The sequence below is a fragment of the Planococcus citri genome, chromosome 5 (genome assembly GCF_950023065.1).
Source record: "Planococcus citri chromosome 5, ihPlaCitr1.1, whole genome shotgun sequence".
In the NCBI taxonomy this organism is placed as follows: domain Eukaryota; kingdom Metazoa; phylum Arthropoda; class Insecta; order Hemiptera; family Pseudococcidae; genus Planococcus; species Planococcus citri.
In genome coordinates this window covers 45,355,937-45,382,546 of record NC_088681.1, presented here as the reverse complement: position 1 = coordinate 45,382,546, position 26,610 = coordinate 45,355,937, and the positions used below count along the sequence as shown (strand labels likewise).

At 36.0% G+C, this 26,610-nt stretch overlaps 1 protein-coding gene and 1 long non-coding RNA gene across 4 annotated transcripts in view; both read left to right on the top strand.

The window, feature by feature from the left end:
* LOC135849145 (zwei Ig domain protein zig-8-like) overlaps positions 1 to 26,610 on the top strand; it is a 385,619-nt gene that overhangs the window by 246,552 nt on the left and 112,457 nt on the right. The gene's annotated exons all lie outside the window — the stretch shown is intronic.
* On the top strand, positions 21,377 to 22,744 carry LOC135849146 (uncharacterized). Of its 3 annotated transcripts, XR_010559497.1 has the most exons (5): positions 21,377 to 21,557; positions 21,632 to 21,692; positions 21,761 to 21,907; positions 21,987 to 22,389; positions 22,467 to 22,744. It is a non-coding gene; the product is annotated as an uncharacterized LOC135849146 (long non-coding RNA). The 3 variants fall into 3 exon arrangements; XR_010559496.1 differs by having other exon boundaries at positions 21,632 to 21,907; XR_010559495.1 differs by having other exon boundaries at positions 21,377 to 21,907.

Below are 26,610 nucleotides of genomic sequence, written 5' to 3'. Positions count from 1 at the left end.
AGAAAACCAGAATTTGGAATGTGCTCTTATAAGTAATCTTGTCCCGCCGAATCAATTGAAAATGATTTTCAGCCATTTTGAGCAATTCTGCATTTTCTGCAACCTTCCAGCAGATTATTGACCTTTACCTTTTGAGAATCGAAATTTCCACTAAATTTTACCAAATGAAGATGGAATTTGGAAAGCTGAAATTTGTTCTGTTCTGTTCCGTTCCATTTTTTTTTCTGTTTTGTTTTGTTCTGTTCTGTTCTGTTCAAGAACACTTCGTTATCTTATTTGTTCTGTTCTGGTTTTGTTCATTTTGTTCTGTTCTGTTCCGTTCCGTTCTGTTCCGTTCTGAATAAGATTTTTTCCTGATTTGTTTATTGTTCCGTTTATTTGTTCCGTTCTGTTCCGTTCCACCAGCCCTGATTGCTAGCATTCTGCTAGTAAAATTGTTGATAAGATAATTATTCTGCTAGGATTAACTAGTGTATGGCTAGTGTACTTTTTACTAGCTCATATCATGCTAGCAACATGGTAGCTTTATGCTAGGAGAAACTGCCAGCATCGCTCGGTAATTATGATGCTAGGATATAACTAGCATGTTGCTAGCATACATTGTGCTAGCTCATCTCAGGCTAGTATTATGGTAGAATTTTGCTAGCAGAAGCTGCTGGGATCACTCGATAATTATGGTGCTGGTTTTTAACTAGCATATCCCTGGCATACATTTTGCTAGATAATCTCACATTAGCAATATGATAGCATCATGCTAGCAGGGACAACAGGCATTACTAGGTAATTATGAGGCAATGGTTTGACTAGCACATTGCTCGCATACATTTTGCTAGCTCACCCCATTGCTAGCAATATGATAGCAGCATGCTAGTATAAACTGCTAGCATCACTTGGTAATTAAGGGGCAAGGGTTTTACTAGCATATTGCTAGCATGCATTGTGCTAGCTCATCTCATACTAGATATATGATAGCATTTTGCTAGCGGGAAATGCTAGCTTCATTCGGTAGTTATGTTGCTAGCATGTAGCTAGCTCATTGCTAACATACTTCTTGCTAGTTTGTATCATGCTAGTAATAAGCTGGCATTTTGCTAGCATGTTATGCTAGTTCATTTCATGCTAGCATAACGCTAGTATCATGCTAGTTTCCTGCTACTTATGCTAGGTGGGTGCTACTAATGCTAGCATTCTGCTAGTAAAATTGTCAATAGGGTCGTGCATAAATCTGCCGATTTGACGTGGAATGACCCACCTACCTGTTTCTATCTCTAGAAAAATTATCGGTTTTTTGTTTTTGTGAATTTTTTCAATATTAAAACTGGAAAGCGTAAAATTCATCCTCAGACAATGAAATTGATTTTCACATTTTTTTCCTATGCATGGAAAAGTCCTTGAGAACCTCGTACACTTCAAGAAAATTAATCCCAATTATTTTTCTGAAGGACAGCATACTACGTAATTACATCACAACGTCTGAGTGAAGGTAGCTGTCTGCAACCTTGAAACCGAACAAGCCAGGCAAACTTTCACACGTACACTGTAGTAATTTGTACGCAGCATCCGAGTCTTCTTTGGAAGCCTTGCAAGTTTGCAGCCAGTATTATAGTCATGTACATGAAGTACCTACATATCAAGCATATTGAATATCGAACGCAATCTACAAAACATCCTCTTCCTCCTTCTCTACTTCTAAAAAGAAAAAAGCAATTCAACACGATGTACTCCTTATAGTGTAATTTTTCCTGCTGGGAAAAAACCTTACGAAAATTTCGCTCTCGATATTGAGAAGACTGAATCAAGATGCCAAAATCTCGCACATACATATTTTTCTATGTAAGTAAAGTTGCTACTCGAAGTCGTTCTCGTTTCATGTATCCATCTTACGTATAAAATATGATAAAAGCAGTAGGGGAGTTCTGCGCCAGGAGGAGGTGTTGGAGACGCTGATGATGTGATATGGTGAAGAAGAATGATGACGAAACTCGACTCCGTGTTGATTTTCCAATACCAACGTACGAGTAACTGTTTACGAGCAGGCTTGACATTTCAGCAAATGTAATAAATAAGAAGCTGGGATGAAATTTCGCACGTTTTGACAACGCTGCTGCTACGTTAATAACGATGAAACAGGGTGAATATTTGTAAGAAGCGTGGGAAACTCGTGTCGTGTGCAGATATAATTCACGTTTAGATGCGAGGGAAAAAAAGTCGACGTGTTAAAATTGAATGATAACGCGAGAAGTGTTCGCGAATCGCGCGAACTACGACGAGTATGTGTCGTTTTCGAGAAGTTTTAATAGGAAACGGATGCGAATGCAGGGAACGGGGTGACTTTAACTATGATGTATCAGCATACACGTTGCTGTTTTGGCTTTTACGTGTGTATCAGCGTTGGCGTCGTCAATATGCTTTATGTCGATAATAACTTGTAGATTTTCCGCGAAATGCCAATATATTGTGATAATATGGACGTTAATGCATGATTCAGGATTATCCGAATACGAGCGTGTCGTTCGTTAACTCATCAAATTATGTTGTTGCAGCAAGTAGATATGTAGGTGTATTTAACTTGAAGTTTTTTTAACGCTCGAGTATGGAACAAAAAAATATATGTAGGTAAAAAATCGAATGCGGATTCTAGATTTGAACAGTAAAAAAATTTAATACCTAGCTCTTCATCATCACCTATCACCTCTTGAAAGGCATTTTTATAAAATACTAAATGTCGAAAATTTAACATTTTTAATCCAAAACCACATCATTTGTAATGGTTTTTTTGCCATTATTAACAAACGTCTGAACTTGACAAAAATGAACTTTAAACTTTTCTGAAGTCCTAAATGCACCGATAATGCAAGTACTAAAGACACTAAGTGACAACCTGAACTGAAAAAAAAATAAGATTAAGTTTTCAAAATGTTGAACTCAAGAAAAATGAGTCGGGTGAAATTTTCACCAAAAATTTTAAAATTTTTCTCACTTTTCATGCTCATTAAATGCCAAAATTAGGAATTTTAAAAATTGATCTATCTTGGATATAGATAACTCAGGTCGGAGCCATGAGCGAAATGAGTGTAAAAATTTACCTGAAAAAATCACTGTAGTTACCTACTCGTAAATGCAATGCAAATCATCAGATTTTTAGCAGATTAGAGTTATAATTTGGCCCAATGTATACAAAAAAAAAAAAAAAAAAAGACAACTCATCAATTTCCATTGGTTTCCAACCGCTCTCCCTACCCCCTCATGAGAAAAACTTGTTACCGTAATTTTTGGATTCAAGAGTTGCCACAGGAGTGGGCACGAAAATCTGACAATAATATTTTAGATTTGTAATTTTGCATTTTTTGTTTTCTCTTGACTGAAAACCGAGCTCTTCGGAAAAAATCTGTTTCGAAAATTTCAGAAACTGTCACATGAATATGAAAATCCAAGTTTTCAAAATCAGTAAGGTAGAGTGGGGTAATCGCAAAGCACTATTTGATTAGTGACACTTTGAGAGGGCGCTGTGAGAAGACTATTGCACGGATGAAGCTGAAATTTGTGCCACTTATACTTCAGGGGGTTCTCTATCAATGGTAAAATTTTGGTACAATTTGGTCCACAAATCGTGGAGAAAATTGCAATTTGAAAATTTGAAAATCGACTTTTGCATTGCAAAAGTAGGCGATATTTTTTTATTTTTTCATTTCAACGCACTCACTGTATTACACATGTCATTTGCTAACTTTTGATGTATTCGTGGTCTTGATTCGGTAAAAATTTGATAACTTTTCCACTTGTAATAGTGAGATTAGTAAGAAGAGGTATATGAGATTATGGTCATAAAAACTGTTATAGAAAAATCATAGAAAAATATCTCCTAAGGGGTGAGAATTTCCCTATGCTAGTATAGGCAACTACTCTCTCTACTACTCACTATTGACACTGAATACCAAGTCATAACCTATGAATAAATTACGACACAACAATTTATACTCCTTTATTATGGATGTAGTTCATAATAAATTTAACATTAAACTGTTGAGCACATAATAATAAATTAATTATCTTAAGGATAATCAAATAGTAATCATAAAGAAGGAGATTAGTCCTAAATTATGTTATGCGTACTACAATAGTGCTCAGTACAAGTCCTGGCAATTAGTTCATTTTAAAGCTAAGTTAGAGTAAGCTAATCCTTAATTTCTAACTCAAGTGTTGCTCAAAGTAGGTAGGTGCAAATGCTCCGCTCATTTGAGTCATTTCTTTACTACATCGCGATATAATTACAAATAAGTACCTACTATTTTTGGAGTGTGTTCCAACACTTACCCAACTGTTAGCGTTAACTGTCTCTTCCGTGGTCTCACCAATGCTAGGACCTTCGACAGCACTGTATAATTTTTAGGTACATTTTGGAACAGGTATCACACTCCCGTGTCCGGATAATGGGAGGTGATCCAAGATGCCATGATTTGCGCTGATCGATTCGATAACAATCGCGAATAACGTTTAAGACTCATATTAATCGAACTAGCGGGAAATAATAATAAATTAGTTGAAATGCAAAGAGGCACGAAGCCTAGAAAAGTCATAAGGTGACCACAGTACTGAGAGCTCGAGTTTCTGTACAGGTATAGTGAAGAGTAGATATTTTCCAGACCTGGTCCAGACCTAGGATCTGAAACCAGTTATTCTAATAATAACCACTAAGGCAGTCAGGGCATGTCTGCTCATCACACACTTCCCAAAAAAGTTTTTAGGGGAGTAAAAAACGTTGAAAAATTATTTTTTTTAAAACTCGCTAAAATGAACAAAAAATCAACTATCGATCATTTCTGATGTTTTTTATGTAAAAACCTCGTCATAGAATAGTATATTACAATACAAACACCGAAAGTGAGCGTTTTCATGGCGAGCGAATGTTTACAGACCCAGCCGAAGGTGAGGGACGTAAATTTGCGAGGCGTAAAATGCTCACTCGGTGCTTGCATTGGAAGATATTTTTCATTACATGATATCATGAAAACGCGTTTTCAGCACTGTACGCGCATGCGCACTTCAAGTCAATTTCAGTCCTAGGACCGAAAAGTAACTTTTCAGTCCTCGTAAACGCACGGAACAATACTTCTCCTGTTGCCAATATAATAAAAGAGCTGCTTTCGTGCGTCAACGCAGTAGTGGGAAAACGCACTTTCATGATATCAGTAATGAAATAGTATATTACACAACGAGGGCCGAAAAAGCGATTTTGGACGAGGGTGAGGTTTGTGACCCGAACGAAGTGAGGGGAACAACTCACACGAGTTCTAAATCACTTTTTCTCCGAGTTTAGTGAAGTAATTTTTCCTGAACGAGGGTGGAAAGTACTTATTTTTACATCCGAGCGATTCTCGCGAGGTTGGAAAAGTAGTACTTTTCACCCCTAGATAGGAAAATACATTTTTCGTCAAATATATTAGTAAAACATTAAAAAGGAGCAATAATTTAACAATTCAGTAAAACTGGTAATCACTTCTCTAACGTGTAACTCATCATGTGACTGTAGAAGTTTTTTTTTTGTAATTTTGAACCATTTTCAAATTTTTTAGGGCAAAAAAATGTTTGTGGTAAGTGCAAAAATGAAAAAAAAAATCGTTTTTGCAATTGCCCCCGGTTGATTTTTTCTGGGGTAGTTGCAAAAACGCAATTTACGGCCAAAATAAAAAAAATGTCAAATTGCCATATCTTACCTTAAACTTCCATCCTTCATGACCCTAAATCGTGAAAATTCCCGATAAATCGACAGTTTTTTCTATTTCACATGCATTTTTTAAAAAAACACCTATCACTTTACGTATGAGTGGTTTCAACATGCTTTGATAAAAGTGTTTGCTTCCCGAGTGACAAGTTGAACCCTTCGAGAGTTGTGACCAGGTGAATATGTCGGTAAAGGTTGTTGTTTTGACACCCCCTAGTTGGCACAACCAGAAGATTGATATTTTTTTGTTTGCATGAGGTCACAATTTTGCAATTACCCAGTTTTTGCAATTACCCCACTCTACCTTAGATAACCCTAATAGAAAAAATACTAGTGGTTCGATGAAAAAAAAAGTACTAGTTTTAACTAGTAATATTTTGGCACTCTGATTAGTAGTTGGAACTGGTTAACTAGTAGTTGGAAGTGATCAAGTAGTACTTGAACTGCCCTCATTGAAAAATGCGTGAAAATATATTAATTAAATTAATTAATGACTAAATCTACGTTTCTTCATTGAAACAAGCACAGTACAGCACAGTGCTAGGAAACCTCATCCTAAAAACTGGGTAATTGCATAATTGTGACCTCATGCAAACAAAAAAATATCAATCTTCTGGTTGTGCCAACTAGGGGGTGTCAAAACAACAACCTTTACCGACATATTCACCTGGTCACAACTCTCGAAGGGTTCAACTTGTCACTCGGGAAGCAAACACTTTTATCAAAGCATGTTGAAACCACTCATACGTAAAGTGATAGGTGTTTTTTTAAAAAATGCATGTGAAATAGAAAAAACTGTCGATTTATCGGGAATTTTCACGATTTAGGGTCATGAAGGATGGAAGTTTAAGGTAAGATATGGCAATTTGACATTTTTTTTTATTTTGGCCGTAAATTGCGTTTTTGCAACTACCCCAGAAAAAATCAACCGGGGGCAATTGCAAAAACGATTTTTTTTTTCATTTTTGCACTTACCACAAACATTTTTTTGCCCTAAAAAATTTGAAAATGGTTCAAAATTACAAAAAAAAAAAACTTCTACAGTCACATGATGAGTTACACGTTAGAGAAGTGATTACCAGTTTTACTGAATTGTTAAATTATTGCTCCTTTTTAATGTTTTACTAATATATTTGACGAAAAATGTATTTTCATTACTGATATCATGAAAGTGCGTTTTCCCACTACTGCGTTGACGCACGAAAGCAGCTCTTTTATTATATTGGCAACAGGAGAAGTATTGTTCCGTGCGTTTACGAGGACTGAAAAGTTACTTTTCGGTCCTAGGACTGAAATTAACTTGAAGTGCGCATGCGCGTACAGTGCTGAAAACGCGTTTTCATGATATCATGTAATGAAAAATATCTTCCAATGCAAGCACCGAGTGAGCATTTTACGCTTCGCAAATTTACGTCCCTCACCTTCGGCTGGGTCTGTAAACATTCGCTCGCCATGAAAACGCTCACTTTCGGTGTTTGTATTGTAATATACTATTCTATGACGAGGTTTTTACATAAAAAACATCAGAAATGATCGATAGTTGATTTTTTGTTCATTTTAGCGAGTTTAAAAAAAAATAATTTTTCAACGTTTTTCACTCCCCTAAAAACTTTTTTGGGAAGTGTGTGATGAGCAGACATGCCCTGACTGCCTTAGTGGTTATTATTAGAATAACTGGTTTCAGATCCTAGGTCTGGACCAGGTCTGGAAAATATCTACTCTTCACTATAATTAAGGGGTTGATTTTCAAGATTTCAGAAATCGAAACACGAGTAGAAATCTGTGTTCTATTAATCGATTGATTAGTTTGTCGATGATTTTGATTTCGATATCTCAAAATTAGCTATTTTCGCAATTCAACTTTCCACATGCTGTCCGTAAAAATCTTTCAATTTGTGCCCCTCTCTTGATTTCTGCTCAAATATACATTAATTACACAAATCAAGAACGCAAGTGGTCTTATGTTCGTAGTGCCTCATAAATGCCAATTGCCAGATAAAAAAATACCTACCTACTAATAAACTCCAGAGAAGCGAAAATTTTTTTGAAACATAGGTAAATTTAAAAATTATGTCTCCAAAGTTGTTCATCTCGGTGCAGAATTGTTACCTTTCGATATTGTTGAGTGAAATGATAGAATTTTCATCGTCTTCGAATAAGTAATTAAAATTTTTGGCCATTTTCACACTTTCTCGATACAATAATATCTTGGCTTTCTCCATACTTACACTTTTTCCTCACAAAGCTCTTACACTTGACATCGTGTCATCGTACTGCACACAATGTAGCCTAATAAACATCAAAGTAACTCGGTCGATGACATAAGGAGCTCCGCGAGCTTGCGGATCATTGAGAGGAGGAGGAGAACAGGCGACATTAATTAATAAACGTGCTATAGTAAGTTTACCAAAATGAAGAGTATAATAACCAAAGTTTGCTGTCGAGATCACGAATTTCGCTCGTCTTGCTATCCGCACCTTTGGCCTAGATTACTATTAATAAAATCGTGCCCTTTTGTTGGCAGCAGTGAAAGCGTAAGCTCTGTCATATAGCTTGAATTCTAATAGCTAGCGTTGATTCTGCATGGCTCTTTTCGTCGCTTCGAACTTTTCGAAAAGTATTCCCCGCCCCTCTTTTCACTTCGAACACCGTAATACGTATTATGTGGGTGATTAAGGTCGAAAATTGTTCGATTTGCAGGAAACGTTTGTGTAAGAGAACCGATCAAGATTGAAATAATAATTTTCACCACATACGAAATTCGCTTCTTGTAAAGTAGACGCGACGTAACCCGGCGCCCATCTGAAGGCCTTTTGGCACAAAAGGAACGAGCGACGTAAAATTTTTCATTTCCTATAACCGCTCACGTATTTTGTACAATTCAAACAAACCCTTTAAAAGTTTACAAATTACAACTTCTCTAAACTGTTCCTTTGCCTGATTGGTTATAGATCCGTAATGCAATCGATGCCACTACTGTGTGCCCTCTCTTAAATTGTATATTTCCTCTAGCATCTTTCTGTTATATACGGTGTTCGATGAGCCTTATTCTCTTTGTTTTACGATTTCGAACACAAAAAGCAAAAATTCTAGAAGGCCAGTAATCTTATCAAGAGAAAATTCTTTCGTTCGTTGCTCTCGTATCTTGATTCTTTTTGGTTTAATTTTTCTAAATGATGTTAACTTTGCTGATTTAAGTAATGTATCTACTCGTACTTGAAGGTAGATTAAGGTCAGGTAAGGCAAATCTGAGTACATAACTTTGTACATTGTATCTAAATTACACGTGTATCGTTCAACTTGGCACGAATCGAAATACCTATCCCTACGTAAATATTACTCTCGTTCGAGCTAACACTCAAATAAAAAAATAAGAAAACCATTTGCCAAAGGTTTTCCTGTAACATGTACATCGTAGTACACTCATACAATAAGCTATATACATAGATAGGGTATAATTGTACACAAAATTATAAGCATTGTTTCCCTCCCTTAAGAATACTGTTTGTATGCTCAAGTCTTCAGTTCACGAGTAAGGTGACCTCGCCTGTTCCACACGTTACCACTGCAAGCATTATTGAAAACTTCTCGGCTTCTTAGTGTTTATTTGGTTAACCAGAAATTCATGCGTTCAAAAACGAAAATGCATATTCAACTTCTCGCAGAGCGAACTACACATGCGAATAATAATTCTTCTACAGCTTATAATACTTATTCGCGGTAAATATTCGTATTATACTCGAATGTGTATGTATAGTCTTGTAAATCGAATGTAAGTTGCAGCGCTCTCTCTGAGCACTAAAACCTTCGTATATCGTCTTGTTAGCGAGTTCGAAACATTGCGAAATTTAGTCGGTAAATTTCACGGCGAAACCTATTTACACCGCATCGCATTACGTTTAATATTATGCAGGTATTTCGAATACATGCATCGCTAACGAGCACCTATATGTGCTTTCGCGCCAACTCGCTATTTAAATTAATTGAAATTAATTTCTCGTTTCGATGCATTCGTAGAACACAGAAACTTCAAGCTAAAGCGAATACACATAGGTTAGGTTAGGCACGCATCAAGTGAATTAGCTTTAGGAAATCTTTGAAAGCAGCTGAATCGGAAATGGTGTCACGAATGTCGCAGCGTTACCGGTTACCTGGGGATTTCAAAGGATCTAGAAATGAATGCAGAAATTTTGATAATAATATACCTATACGAGATACCTAGCAAGCTGAAGTCACTTATTTTAGAATGAAAAATTTGTCAATTTCTCAAGATGAATCGTTATCAAATGTCATCTTTGTGACAAGAACACAACGCAACGTATCTTACCGATTTTGCCTATTTTATGTCTCAACATTTGAACAGATGCTCAGATTTTCTCCTTGAATAGAAACATGACTGCAAATTTGAAAATCTTGATGCAATTCAAGTTGCATACGTGAACTCCTTAATCATATGTTTTTTTTCAGCTATTATTAAATTAAAAGATAGGTAAGGTAAGCTGAAAACTCATCTATTGAGAGGTGAGAATATATTGAAAAGTAGACACCTCCCCCCTCCCCCCAAAAAAATACGCATCTCCGGTATCATTCGAGTGTATAATGTACATGCTAAATTTTAGCCTCCTCGGTAAATTTGGAGAGGCTCCAAACGATTACACAAAATCAAAACCCATCTTTAAAAGGCATGATAATCCAATTTTTTTGTAGTTGGCTAGGGATGCGGAGGGGTTAAAAAGTCGAACCTTTCTCTGAAGATGCACATCTACGGCACCCTCTTGGTATGAATGTCAAATTTCAGCATCCTACGTCAATTTGAGGAGGTTCCAGCGATGACACAAAATCAAAAACCATTAAAAAAGGCGCGATAATCTTCTTTTTTTAGCGGTCAAGGAGTATGCGAAGGGGTTCAAAAGTCAAAACATTCAAAAAATTGTTTTCTTTTCCATAAACTGCTCCGGGGGACTAAAATTTTTGGATAATAAGTAGGTACCTACTACCTGATGCAACGTTGGATAGTCTGTCAGCCTATAAATTGATTCCTATACTTAACTTCAATTTTTTTGGTCTTTTACAACTCCGCTCTACCTTCTCCTGAAAATTTGAACATTCACAAACTTTGAGTCAAGGTCATATTCACTCAAATCCCGTCAATACAATAATTCTAAATTAAGCTTAAATATCAAATATCCCAACTAAATAGCCAAAATTTCTGATGCAGAAGAGTTTTTTTGATTTCTGAAAATCAAATTTAGACCAAAATGAAGAAAAATCAAAATTTCATCAAATTGAGCCAGAATACTGAAATTTTGATGACTGTGACTTATTTTGACCCTTCAAATAATTGGAAATAGTTTTGAACTGTTTTAAGCAATTCTGGCAGACATGTGAACCGGCTTTTAACAGTTAACCATAACCACAAATTAACTGGTAAATTGACCAAAAAAAATTAACCCTAACTAAAAATATTTTTTTGGAAATATCACTAACCATAACCTTAACTGTTTTAGGAGATCAAAATGAACTGTAATCATAATTGAAAATTTTTCAGAAAAAACTGGTTAGAAATCAAAAAAAAAATTTTAAAAAGCTGTTTTTCCATTTCTTTTTATGAGTTTTTTTCAATGTGAATTGTAGTGATTTGAAATTTGAATCAAAAAAATGATAAAAAGATGAAATACAGTAGAAAAACATGATAACAAATTGTAAAATTTCAAACTCAGAGAAAAGTTGTGATGAGCAGGTATGCCCTCACCACCTGCCCTATTGACAAAATTATGCTGAAAAGCATGCATAACAGTGCGTAATTTTGGACTGGTGTAAAAGCGTGCATTATCACGTTAAAAATGTACATTTTCGCATGCTAAACAGAAGCAATCTAGCAACCAAGTATTTTCTAAAATGCACTAGTGAATAAAAATTTTTCTAAGTCCAAAAATTGATAACATTTATGCAAAAATAACCTCCAATCTATCAAGCTGCAAGGTGGCCAAGTGAGTTAAGCGGCCGCACATCACAGGAACCTGGGATCAATCTCCGCATGCACCGGAAATTTAAAAAAAAAATTTCAACTTTTTTGAAAACACTATCTATTAGAATGTCTTAAAATTCACAATTAATCGGTAGATAGTATTGCCAGTAATTTTGAGTAACTTTTCTGCTAAAATTTCCGCACTTTTTGTACATACTTTTGGTTTACTTTTAAGCATGCTATTCACTGGCTGAATAGCATGCGATTTTTTGAAAAAGTCCAAATTCACACATGCGTGTGATATGCAAAAAAACATGCATTTCAGCATGTTGTATGCACAATTTTTGTCAATAGGGTGGTAGTTATTCTCGTAATTTCCCCTTATGGATACTTCTACGCATGCTTTCTATATGTACTTATACTGAAAGTATGGTAACGTGGTAACCTCTTCAAAGATAGTAGGATCTATAACCTCAAAGATCATATAGGGTCCCCATTAAAAACATAATCTAACTTGGTCTTACGATTTCGCGATAGTTTGTTTCTCATCAAAGCGGTGATGTGTTGGCTACATTTACCCAGTTGGGTGAAAATCTGCCCTTCTGCCAATAAAAACGCCTTAAAGAGCAGTTTAATTGGCGTTTTACACTTGAACTAAACGCCAATTCACAGGTGTAATTTGAAGCTACTTTTCAGGTTGTTATATTTTCTGCACCACAGAAAAAATTTCTTCTGAAAAACACGCTACAAGAATATTTTGGAGTGTATTTTTGTCGCGTAAGGCTGCTATGCTTTTAAATTAAATAGCGTATTTCTGCACACGTCGAAAGAAACCAGCTACAAAATATGCTATGAGAATGCTTTGTAGCGTATTTATTCGCGTACTCGCTGAAAAATGTGTGTAAATGTGGTATTTTACGCGTGTGTTTTAGCTTATTAGTACATATATAAATATTTATTCTCTTGATATCAGCTGCCCCAATGATTATAGGGTATGAGAGTTCTCGCTCTCCGATCCGGAGACCAGAATTTGATCCCTGGCTGAGCCAAAAAAAATTTCATGAACTAACAGCAATGGCAGATTTTAAGCTTAGGGGCAGAAAAACCAAATATGCGCTGATTAATGGGCAGATATGTATTGGCGTAAAGTGCTGGAATTCCTGCCCGCGTTTTTATGTTGTGTAAGGGCACATAGATGTATAAGTGCATGAGCTTTGGCGCATGTCCTTCCTTTTCTGTTTAATCCACTTTTAGAGTGGTTAATTTGTGTTTTCCTAACATGATTAATAATTTTGCTCATTAATCATAATCCGGACATTGGGAGTATTTCTTGTTTTTATATCGTACCTTGTGAAATTCCTTCCTGTCGTGGCACCTAGTATGAGTGAGTGCACCAGAAAGAGACAGAAAAGTGTACAGTGTCAGTAAGGGTAAGGGGGCTAAATATCGTCCCCTAGTTTATTTTTCAAACAGATCACCATTTAATTGCGCAAAAAATGTCTGTGATGGCTTAAACGATAGCCTGATGTGTCTACTTTAACATCCCAAAGCCCAAAGACCCAAAATTCTCATTTACTACCTATCTTTTTTTTTTTACATTTTTCCAAAAAGTACCAAAATTCACTACCTACAAAAAGTGACCCTGATATCGACCCCCTGAAAAAATGTTGAATTATGAGTCCTTTGTCCGGTTCAAAAAATGTTCTGTCAATTGATTCTAGCCAGACTGATGAAAAACGTATTTTTGAAGCATGTTCGCTCAAAACGAACTGTAAAATCTACGCAGTAACCCTGAAATGAATCCTCAAAGTCACGTCAAAAAGTATGAGTATCACAGCAGTCGAATCCAAAAACCATAAACCATAGCAGGCTTGCCGTGGTTTAGCGTTAAGTAATTTTCAATACCTACCAAGTGCATGTCATGCCATAGCCACATTTATCGTACCACGACGACGTAATTTGTCGCCTCAAAACATTGCACGCAAGATGATAGAAAGATGTTTGCCTCCTTATATCCCTTCTTTATCGTCCTTCTAAGAGTTCATTTACAAGATAAACATTAAACAAAACAAATCAAAGTATAGGCAAAGGTAGAGAATCTGATATCCTAGTATTGGTTTATTCGCGCAGATGAAGGTAAACCACCTTCGGCGTATTTGTAAATTCATCGCTAAACTAAACTATGGTCTTGAGACAAACACAGACATTTGAAAATGTTTCTGTTGTAGCACATACACATATCTACACATACCTAGGTACTTAAGTATTTTAATACTCGTACTGATAGTTCTACTTTCCAGTATAAATCTCGTCTAAAAAGCAACTTTTGCTCGAGAAAACCATCGGTATCTTTATACGAGTTTAGGTACTTGGATGGGGTAAAGGTGAAGGGTGCACTACCAAAATCTGTACTGGTTTCGTCGAACATGTACCTATTGGTATGGTTATATCTAGCACACTCATCGTGTATGTGAAGTGAACCCAGACCGAAATTGGTTTTAATTCCTCGCTAACTTGGTACAAAGTTTTAGAAGTATAGTTGGTGTGAAATTTTCCAAATTCCATAAAGCAAACACCACCTTAACCGCTAGCTTGTTCGAAACACGTTTTAGTAACTTTATTTTCCTACTCTTAACCGCGACGACGATGTTTTTGGCGGCCAAATAACGTCTCTGGAGTGGAAAGCGATATTTCAAAAAGTGACCTGATCCAACGTTGTGCTTATTAATCCTCTTTCTGTGTGAAATTCGACTACACGAGTCTTTTAAAACACCAACTTAAGTATAAATCCCTTTTGATTGATTAATTGCTGCTGGAAAAATTCACAACGTACAGGAAGTCGAGAGTTACTCGAAGGATCGAGAATTAATTTGCGAATAAAATCAAACTACCTACCAAGTATCACTTTTCAACTCGTATAAAATTTATTTTTAAATTACTGAAAAGTTTCGCTAGTAAGAATATAATTTTTTGGCGGCCTTTTTTTTACTTTGTGAAGTCATCGTTGCGGAAAAAAACACATATTATGAGGATAAATACAACAAAAAAGAAAGAAGGGCGAACGAGACGTCGAGGAGATATTTATTTTTTTAATTTTTTGCTTTATTCTTTAACGTTAGATCGTATCTATGAATAATTTAAAAATGATAGTCGCGATATCAAAACTGGTAAAGTTTTCTTTTGGTACACTTTCGAGTAAAAATTTTTATTTTTGCCTCTCCGAGTCGTATTTTCTTTCTTCTTCTCGCGTAAACTTTTTAATGAGGCTAAGTAATTGCCTACTTATCGACTCACTTTTTTTCGTGTTCTTTTTCTTACTCGAAAATGTTAAATATCACGTCACTGGGTCGGTCGTATTTTTCAACTTTGAATATTCCGCGAATCATAAAATTTCTAGTATTTATTTTACGAAAATATTTTCTTCGAAGGATTTTTTTCTTTCGTATTTATGTAATTTCTTCGTCGAGAATTTATACAACTTTTAATGTAGTTATTGTTTGTTTTGCATAAGTAGAGAGGAAACCCTGATGAATTATTGTTCGAACAAGGCGAATTAACTTCTTTGAATGATGAAAATTCATCGATTTTGTTGTATGTTTTGCAAAACGTGTTATCTTTCGAAGTGTCCGTGACGACGACGATGTTGCATTATTGAAAAACCAAACTTTGATTACGTAAGTAAGATTTTGTAACTCAGAAATCCAACAGGGAAGTAGAACAAGATGAAATACTGATTTACATTTTGTAAACGAGAAAAACCAACTTCCAGGGTACCTAGCTTCATTATACGCGGTTGCTGCTGTAAAAAGAAATTGTGAGAGAAAATATAAGGGGAAAGGAGAATTGAAGTCGGAGATGTATCGAAATTAAAAGCGAGCTTACCAAACTTTTTTCCATCGTGAACTCATTGTACTTAAGCAACTTTGACTACAAAAGTTGATTTTATTCAAAAATTATCGATGATTATTTTTTTCAAAATTTGAAGTTTAGGAAGTGAGTAACTTTATTTGAATAGATATTGAAAATTTTATTTTTCAAGAATTTCAACTAACTTTGTTGTATCACACTCGACAGGTACCTAGTTGTAGACCACAGGCAAATGAGACATAAGGGGTGAGGGCTGAATGCTTATTGAAACACTCGAAGCGCCGAATAAAAAGTCCCGAAGACTTTCGAATTATTTGTTGAAGTAGGTATTTGTATAACTCGCCGTGAATAGAGTCAGGATGAGGCAGAAATTGGGATTCAAAATTTCCCAAATTGAAGGGTTATCTACTTGTTCAACGACTACTATGTCAATCTACGCGTTATTTTACAAATTTAGGAACTTCGTAGAGGTAGAGTATATAATCGACCACAAATATTCTCGCGTATGATTGCACTGAACGGACGATTCGGTTTAATTGAACGGTTGCGGCTTATTATGTATTTGAAAGGTTGTCTGGCTGGAATTATGAGATTCGACGAGTGAACATGTAGTTGGATTCGGATTTAATTCAGATCGGTCTCGTATTTTTTTCTCCGAAATGAATATGTTTCGAGTAGTGGCTGGTGAGGTATTTTGAATTAATCTCTATGTGATGAATTGAAAACAGTTTTGAAAAAAATTTTAATTCTCAACGTGGATTTGCTTTTAAAACTAGGTATTGAAAACCAAAAAAAAAAAAAAAAAGAAAAAGAAAAATAAAATGAAATAATATTGGACTAGTTACTGGAAAAGTTTCGAAAAACTTGGGAAACCTTCGAACTGGCACTCTTCGATTTGAACGAAACCGAGATAAATTGAAATAATGTATCCTAAGATCCCCGTAACCAAAATTTCAAGATCAATTATTATTGTTTAGGGAAATGAACCAATGGGTCATTCCATGCCAAATCGGCGGATTTTTGCACGAGGGGTCTTCGATTTTTTCTCAAAATCAGATCATTTGTAGAGGTCATCAAACGATGACGAATGACGCAAACCGGACATTTTTTCGATTTTTTTTGACGGAGCTGTGGCGCTTCAAAGTTCTCCAAAATGGCCGAAAATGGAAGATTTCAGTTTCAAATTGCTCCGGTTGTAGGTGGTATAGAATTTTGAACTTTTTTTCAAATTGTAGTACTTTGAGAGGGTAATCGACGAGTGATGTCAAAATCAGTGTTGCCACTTTCAAAAACCTAAAAAATCGATTTTAAAACTTATAATTTAAATATAACCACGATCTCGGCAAGTAAAAATTCTGAAAAAATTCTCAGTTTTAGTCTTTTTTATGTAGAATAACATATCAAAAAATTGGACTGGCATCTTTTTTCATTTTCGAGAAAAAAAAATTACAAGTTTTACAATTGCTGCAAAAGTACCATCCGAAATCTAAAAAATGAAAATTTTTGCATTTTTGAAATATTTTACCAATGTGTAGACGATAATCTGAAAAAAATCCCCCTCCCCCCATTTGTCAACGAATTGACATTTTTCGTGCTATAAATTTTTAAGTATTTCAAGAGTGAAATTAATGCATTTTTCGTCAATTTGTCGACAAATTGGGGGGAGGGGGATTTTTTCACATTATCGTCTACACATTGGTAAAATATTTCAAAAATGCAAAAATTTTGTGGTGGGAGAAAAAATTGGAACCCAATCAAAAACTACCATAAAACAAAAAATTCATAAAAATTTTTTCGTTTTGAGTTTTGAGGTTTTTGATTTTTGGAATTTCCCAGAAATTTTCCAGAAGGAAAATTTCTGATTTCTTTGAAGATATGAGAGCCGACGATACACAACTTAATTGTAACTAATAACCTCATACCCACTTAGCCGTACTGGATATCCTATTATGCACTCTCCTGGTTTTAATGGATGTGGTCGTGCATATAATTAATATCTCTCACGATTCGTACACTAGCTCAGTGTGATGATCTTAGGGTCGTATGAATCGCGGACGAAGGAATTATTCCTAATTCCCACCGGAATATTTAAATTTATTTATATTTGTCGTGGGGACACGATAAAATACTTCGTGTGCTGAACGAGTCTTTGAAGTCTCAAACGCCAAAATACCATATTTACTTCATACTGTAGAGATACTTACTTTATTCGTGGAAATACTTACTTTTGTCGTAGATGGAATGATTTACCAAGAATAGTAATTCAACGAGTCGACAATCGTCGATAAATAAGAAAAGAACTCGAGAAATAACTTATATATTATAATAATTATACCAAGAATTAAAAGATGGACATGGTCCTTTTTGATTTGTGTACTTATCAGAATAACTTATCAGAATAAAGGGATTTTTATTGGGAAAGGAAGAACTTATCAGAATAAAACTTATCAGAATAAAGGGATTTTTATTGGGAAAGGGAGAACTTATCAGAATAAAACTTATCAGAATAAACTTATCAAAATAACTTATCAGAATAAAGGAAATTTGGGAAAAAAAGGAAAAGAAATGCCCTAAAGTGTCTACCTCTGTACTAAATTGTCAGTAACCAATCCGAGACAGACGAGAATCGATCACTTATCCTCAATGGAAACAGTGCTAAGGACATAAAATCATCTATGGCGATGAAAATGCCCGAGTCGTGGATGCCTAATCCATTTAGTATCGTAGGTTTCGTATGACCGAATTGCCTACTTAACTTGAACACGAACTGTACTGGATTTAATTCATTTCTTGGATTAAGCTGCAGATTAATCCAAGTGAATGATGATGACGACATCGGAAGTTGTAGTACTTACCAACTAACAACCTGTAACTTGACACTACAGATTCTTGAAGAACGACTCATTGATAGCTAACCGAAGCTATGGCGCTTGTGTGCCGGTTAGCGGATATCATTCCTAGCTATGGCGCTAATAGAACGAATATCAATGATTTCGTCTCGGATCGGCGTATTTATAACCTTCGGTAGTCGAAAATCGTGCAGTAGCTGGGTGGGGTAAGTGGCGCACGCGTATATTGCGTCTAGCGGCGCTAACGTAGGCGACCGGCGCTCGTATTACGTCATATTCGCGTATATTCGGCGAAAATCGTAAAAAACTTGCTTGTTATTGGTTAATATATCGGAAGTGGAGGTAAAATAGGCGCCACTACCGGAAGTACAAAGTTATAATCGTGTATAATCGTCGATATTCGATAATTTCGCGATTGCGATTGGTCGTAAGCGCCACCACCACTAAATAGATTGGGAAAAATGTCGTATTTGGTCACTGACGTCATAAATGGTCATTAAAATAGTCGAATGTTTGTCAATCAGGGGACAGAAAAATATTCATTCGCCTATAAGATCGGAGAAAATTCATTCTACACAGAGATAGAATTATTTTCTCCCACATAAATACGACGAAATAAATTTCTCCCAGTATATAGGTGATAGAAAGTATAAAATTAGGTTTCTCCCAGCTTAAGTGACAGAAGAAAATTATTTTCTCCCACTAAAGTGGGAAAGAAAGCTGTAATTTTCTCCCACTACAAATGCCCCGATTTAGGTGACATATGTAGCGAAGAAAATATGGTTACGTAAATCTAGTAACAGCGGGAGAAATTACCTATTTGTAGATCATAGAGTTGAAAGTATTTCTATTGAAGTATGAGATTCGTAGATGTTGAATTCGAAGATTAATCGTAGAGTTGTATTGCATATTTAATTATCGTCGATGTACTTGTATTGTCCCTGTATGACGTATGACTAGTGACCAAATATTGTAGAAAATGCAGCCATTTTATCCCGATGAGACCCTTGAGATTTGTAGATGTTGAATTCGAAGATTAATCGTAGAGTTGTATTGCATATTAATTATCGTCGATGTACTTGAATTGTCCCTGTATGACGTATGACTAGTGACCAAATATTGTAGAAAATGCAGCCATTTTATCCCGATGAGACCCTTGCCCCGATTTTCGTACCGTATTTTTCGTAGATATATAGCACAGAAGACACTAAAGACATTCGAAGAGAGGAAGAGAAAGGAATAAAATAATTTTGAAGATTCTACCAGTACACAAACCAAAAACGTACAAAGACATATTACATCATAAATAGGTATGCATAAAGTATTACATAAATTAATAAATTAACCTTCGTAAATAATAGAAAAGATAGTAACAATATAAAGTTCTTCTAAACAATAAAAAAAAATGAAAACAAAAACGAATTTACATCTTCGTAATAAATGAAAAGTGCTATTTAAAAGAAAATAAATAAATAGAATACCTATACAAAAATAAATATCTAGGTTACATGTTTTTTATACATTTTTAAAATTTTACAATTTTTTTTTTTTTATTTGTTTAAAATGTCAAATCCGGGAATATGGACAGCTTCATGAACCGCATCGTCGAAATATAATGATTTATGGATATAAGATGATAATAGATCACTTTGATCGACGGTGTAATAGACCAATTGTTTAGTGTGCCTACTTAGTGCAACGACTACATGAGGTAGACTGTGATAAATTGAGTTGTCGTTTTTCAAATATCGAATTACGATTACAAATTTGCTTTGTTTTCCCTGAAACTCGTGGATGGTATTGGTTGGAAAGTTGAAATTCAAGAAAAATTCCTTCTCTTGTTGAGTAAAAGTTAAGTATTGCGTATCTAGTACGCGAGGAATTGATGTGATATTGATATATCGATGTATCTTGATTTCAGATTTTACATTCGAAGTTGAAAACATGCCATGTTCGTATAATGGAAAAAGCAAAGCTGATACAGTCGTAGAACAACGATATGAAATAGAAAGAAATTCTTTTTCACTGATCAAACTCGTAGGAATCATTTGATGAAATATTTCAGTGATTGTAGATCGATTAATATATGGAATTTGAAGACAATCTCCAATTAATATCACTGATTTGGCACAACTTTTGGCCGCAGCAAAAACAATTTGTCCGAAGTGGAGCATGAAAGCCTCGTCCACGAATAGTCGATTATAGGTATATCTACTATTACTCATAAGGAATGAGTCAATAGTTCGATAATGGTTTTTCATGAGATGATGATCAGGAGACATTTGATGATTGATGCTTAGACGAGTTTTGAAGTCATTGGCCCCCTCACGAGTAGGAAATAGTACTAAATCTGACCCGTAAATACTTATATTATTTAAAATATAAGTGGTCTTTCCGCATCCAGGGACGCCATTAACTACTTTGAATCGTGGAATTGTTTGAAAATTCAAGTTGATGTTTTTACATTTGAAATAGAGTTCGAAGTCACTAAGAATACGTGTTTCTTTCGTAGCAATAAGAAGATTCGAATATAGTTGAGGTGAACCAGACTTCAATTCGTCGGATTTAATCAAATTAGCTCCGTCATATAGATATTTATGGTTACGAAGATTCGGAGGAATAATAAAGTTGTGATTAGTAGTGTTATAGACACCAATATCTATTCGAAGATTTGACTGGGATGAAGTATCAATTTTACCTGATTCACTTACCACCAATGAATGTATTAGATGGGCTTCCCATATTGCGTCGAATGAATTTGAGTACCATATGCTAAGTTGTTCAGTAGCAGCTCGATGTAGTAAATCGATTAATACGCAGTCATTCATCGTCACAGAAGTTGAGTATACAAATTCGATGAAAATAATAAGATTCTAAAGTACTGTAAAAACAGAAGAAATGAAAACTAAAAGAAATATAACCTAATGTAAAATAATAATAATTGTATCTCGTAGAATTAAATAAAATAAAATGAAACATAAATCTGTCGAATAATATACGATACTCTGATTGGTTGAAGACTGAATGTCTTCGGTGACGTAGTTATTTTATCAACCAATGAACAACAAGCGTACTAATCGTCGAATTTTTGTTTTGATTGCAGATCTGGCTGGAAAAACACACGTGGAGAATTATCACACATGTACATCGAGTAAGTATGAAATTGTTACACTAATTGATATATTAATTAATCACTTGATTAATAATGACGTTGATGTTTTGCAGGTGGATCATCGAGCGAAGAATGCTGCAAAATCGAATCTTTGGCCAATGAATCCGAACCCAAGTAATTGATAAGTCCAAGAACTATTTCCAGTATAGTATGTTGGGTTTGTGATACTAAATTCTCTACAGATCCAAATGGAGGATTTTTATCGAGAATACGTTCAATCTGGTGTACGTATCGAACAGAAATGCCTTTCGTTTGTCTTGACACGTCGTAACGAAGCCAGGATCTGAATTTATATGCGATGGATGCGGTATTACCAACGAAGGAAGGAGGTAATATAACTAATCTCTCGACTTTGCAATCGATAAAGTGTTGAATTAGTTCGTTCGTTTCACGCTGTAACTTTTGTAGCTGCCATTCATCTGCAATACCTACGTTTCCTGTCGATAATAAGATTCTCTTCGGATATCGTATTCCAGCAGTTTTGAGATTTTGCAATAGAATTTTACCGGATGCAAACTGATCAAGGAAGATGTTTCGTGAAATCGAGTCGGATAATGAACGGGCGTTGTGCGCTATGCCGAAACACAACCCGTCACCTATCATAAGATGACTTTGAAAGAAATAAACTAATTCCGGCAGCTCCCTAGAATTAGCGATATTACCAGTAACAACATAATGGGTATCGTCCGATACAGCAGTGACAATATCCACGATTTCATCAGGGACACATCGATCAATCGAAGTTGGTAAGACGTCCAATAATTCGCGATAAGTGGGTGGATCTATCACCGCATCATTTTTAATCAAAAAGGTAGCAAAATCCCCAGTCTTAGGGAAACCATTGATAGAGATATCAGTTTGCTTAAATGGAATCTTGAATTGTTTCAGGCTCACGGAGTTAATCGCCTTGGTCGTCGAGATACCGCTGAGACTTTTGCTTACCGAAGATCGACGATTCTTCTTGAAACGTGGATTTCTGCTTTTGCCATTGTCGTCGGTCTGATTGATATTGATATTCAAACTGTTACGAGATGAATGAACGATCGATCGATGATTATTAGTCGATTCCGGAGTCAATGATAATGAGCGCTTTTTCGATGGATTACGTTCGTATACTTGTTCAAAATTCAGCTCATCATAGTCAGAAACTTCGGATGATAAAGGCTCGGCAGGTTTGATAACATTATTCTCATTAATGATACTCGTATTGCTGATAAGTAAATTTTTACATAATTTATTGTCTCTAATTACAGTCGAGTCGCCAATTTGTATCGTATTAGCCGGAACTGAAGATTGATTCAACTTACCATTAGTTCCTTCCAATGAAGGAGTATCGAGATCGATTACATCATCGTCGGTGGTGTTCGTCGTATTCTTACCAGTATCAGACCGTAAAGCAGCGTCGAGATTCACATTCGGAGCATCTTCTTTCGGGATCATCGCCTTCCACAATGTGGATGTGATAATACCCATCTTTTCCATCGTTTGGTGGCGTTTAATAACTTCTTTTTGTAAATCGTCTATTGTATTTAGGTGTTTAATACAATCTTTCGAGAGCCTAGTGATTTGCTCGGTGTTATGGATTTTGTCTTGGTGTAGATCAATGATTGTTTTACGTGTAGATTCACCGATCAATTGATGAACGATTTCGTCAATCGGTTTTGTAGGAGCTGTCACAGTTAAGGCATCCTTGAAATAAAGCGATTTACCACATTGAGCACCATCCTCAACTTCGAACTTACACTTACCTTGGCCATTAATTGACCCACATACCTCCTTAAGACAGTCGCTGTGATATAAGTGGTGACAAAGTCGACCAGCTCGTAACTCAGTATACGTACCAGAAGAACTGCCAAGGGTTTCCTTGCAGTGAGAACATACGATGATCGAAGAAGAAGAATTCATGATCGATACAACAGCAATGAATAATTACAATAATGGATTTAATCGTAAGCACAACGTTGCAAATACACAAACTTACCAATCGTAGAAACATACACGTCGTTCGTCGAATAGAAACTTGAAAGAATGGTTCGATGTGAAAAAGACCGTTAGAAATGAATTCAAACTATCCCTTCCACTCGTATGCAGAATCCAACCGGTTGAGATGATATTACTTGTTATCTTACTGATAAGTCGTACCACGACAATTACCTGTACTTTACCTGTGTAGTGTACTATGTAATCTATTATGAATAATTTCAAATGAATAAAAGTTAACATCGTGTTATCGTGTTTTTTGATCTATATTATCGTAGATGATATGACTAGAATAGGATTACAAAGTATTACACGATCATGTAACAGATAAATACAATTACATGATAAATTGATTCGAACCTGTTGAATACACGTAGAAATATATATACATAGGTAGGTTATATGCAAGTCTTTGCATTTCGTAGATTAACAAGATAATTGTTGCACTCAACCGGCGAGCATTGACAATAGTAAATTGATACCTATCTCAGATATTTCAAGGTTAAAACTAAATTCAAACAAAAAGTTACCCTTATGAAGAAATGACAACAATGTCTCGATACCCCTGATCAAGATAAAATAATAAAATAGTACACATCTTCGTGTAGAAAACAGAGAAAATTATAAAGTAGTTACACGTAACTATACCTAATTATTTACAAAAATGTATTCAATAATCTCGTATAGGTGACAAAATTATTTCAACGATAAAACATATTGATCGTAGAATTTTTCGAATAATTTTCAGCTGACTTGAAATGAAAACGTTACCGATGGTTTTCAGACGCAATTATTTATACGAGATTGAAATTAGAATACATACAGTCGTAGAATTATTCACATGACGAAATAGGAATAGGGTTAAAAAGAAGGGACTAATCACTCATTGAATGAAATAGGTTATATCAGATTCGAATTATTCGCAGGTCGTGATCAATATGATCAGAGATAAAATCAGAGTCGAATTTTTCACATATCGTACATAGGGACAAGTCATAGCCGGGAGTAGGTCAAGATCGAGGGTTTTTTTTTTTTTTTTATAAAATCGAAGCGATGGCATTCATTACTTCAAAATGGACGAAGGGATGAGCAATCAATGCATAAGCATCGCGGCGATATGGCTCGTAATTGTCTAAAATTGGTTCGACTTGATGAAGATAGGTGATAACACCTTCGGAAGCTAGGGTAGGAGCCTCGTGTCTTAACCATCTACAATACCAGAGGCGACGATCCGCGTCTAGCACCATCCTCTGAGCGATTATTACAGGGAGGAGGTAAATTCTACGCACTCCTCTCGCTACAAGATGTCGCAGAAGACGCGTCGTGTTTCTGATAACAGTATCGTCGCTTGGCTTGAGACGGAGATCGTGGCTTCCGATTGAGAGAAGGGCTTGTTCGGGAAGGTGTTCAATTAGGTCACGTATATTATGATATAATCGATTGGTAGATAAGAATTGACCTCCGAACTCGCTAAAGTCCCAAGCGTTCCTTAGGTGATCCTCATGGGATAGGGGCTCACGGGCAAGCCCGTGAGCTACCCCGTCACCCATGATGATAGTCTGATTAATGAAAACCGAGAAAATTTCTCGTTCGGATCCTACTTCTCGACACGAATACACTCCGGAGTACATAAGCTGCCGTTCAAAATGGAAGTGGCGAGCGGTCTCTCTGGGTAGGGGGTCGTTAAACAGAAAGCCGCGAGCAGCTAAATGGTGTTCAATATTGTCACGTCTGAACGGAAAAATACCGAACTGCCATACATTACCGTTAAGCGGTTCGTAACGTCGTATAGGTCGAGGCAAAGCGATGTCTTCATCGGGGAAATTAGCGTCGTCGTCTAACAATTCGAAATTACCGTCCCAGACGGGCATAGGAGGAACAAGAGCAGGTACCGGAGCTTGCATCGGATTGACTTGAATACGCCGATTTGGAAGTCGCAATCTCGGGTCCCTTCGATTCAGAGGGGCCGCTTCCCCCAAATTAGGTTCTTCAAGCACCCTATCAGGCTCTTGAGCAGAACGTTGCGTTGGTTCTTGCGCGAAAACAGGTAATCGAGGATGACGATTCCGAACAATATCTAAAGCTTCATCTACTGCATTACCTATTACATCAAAAAATGGATGTTTAGGTAACGGTAGGTAGTTGGGATTGAGTTTAATATCCCTACGTGTGATATGACTACTAGACTCACCATCATCGTTGACTTCACCAATTTCGTTATTTACAATATCAGGTTGATTACGCTCAAGTTCTAAAACGCGTTCACAAAAATTATGAAGCGAATCATTGGATTCGGCGAGTTGATTTTCCAAGAATTGGATCTGGTCAGCCTGAATTGATATCATCGGGTCAACGATAGCTGGAATAAATTCCATATCGACGTCGCCGTCGTCTCCGAAAGCGAGTTGAGCAGAGCAGTTTCTGTCTTGGCACCGTATGTCAGCCTTTAAGGTATCTCCCTCGGAAGATTCATGGTAAACCAACCGATTGATGCACCTTTGATGGTAAAGATGACTGCAGTTTGCATTTCGCACAACGACTTCGTCGGGTAGGAAGGGAATTTTACAAAATTGACACACGACGTAGTGGGTAGGTGGTTTTTTCACCGCATCGCCGTTATCAGATGGCGCAGACATTTTTCTGTAAAAACAATCAGATACATCGTCGTATAATAACTCGTTACGCCACGAATAATCAATGCTACTATTATTGCTTGAATGGTTATCTAAATTATGTTCTAAATCGGTGTTAATATTATCAACGACGTCGTCTGGAATTATACGCAAATCATGAATAAGGGAAGTCCTAACTATCTCATTTGGTCCAATATGACCTTCCTCTCTAAAACGACGAACATTATCTTCGGTGTATATTTCACGAAGTTGATTATCAAACCAAGACAAACCTAAAGGTTGAATTCCGTCATCAAAGGTTACCCTTTTTGAAGTGTTCTTAGATTTTTTGTCAGTACGCTCAAGATTCTCATCATAATGTCGAATCGACGATGGGTATGAATCAATACTATCTAAACTATCTTGAGAAATTGACTTGA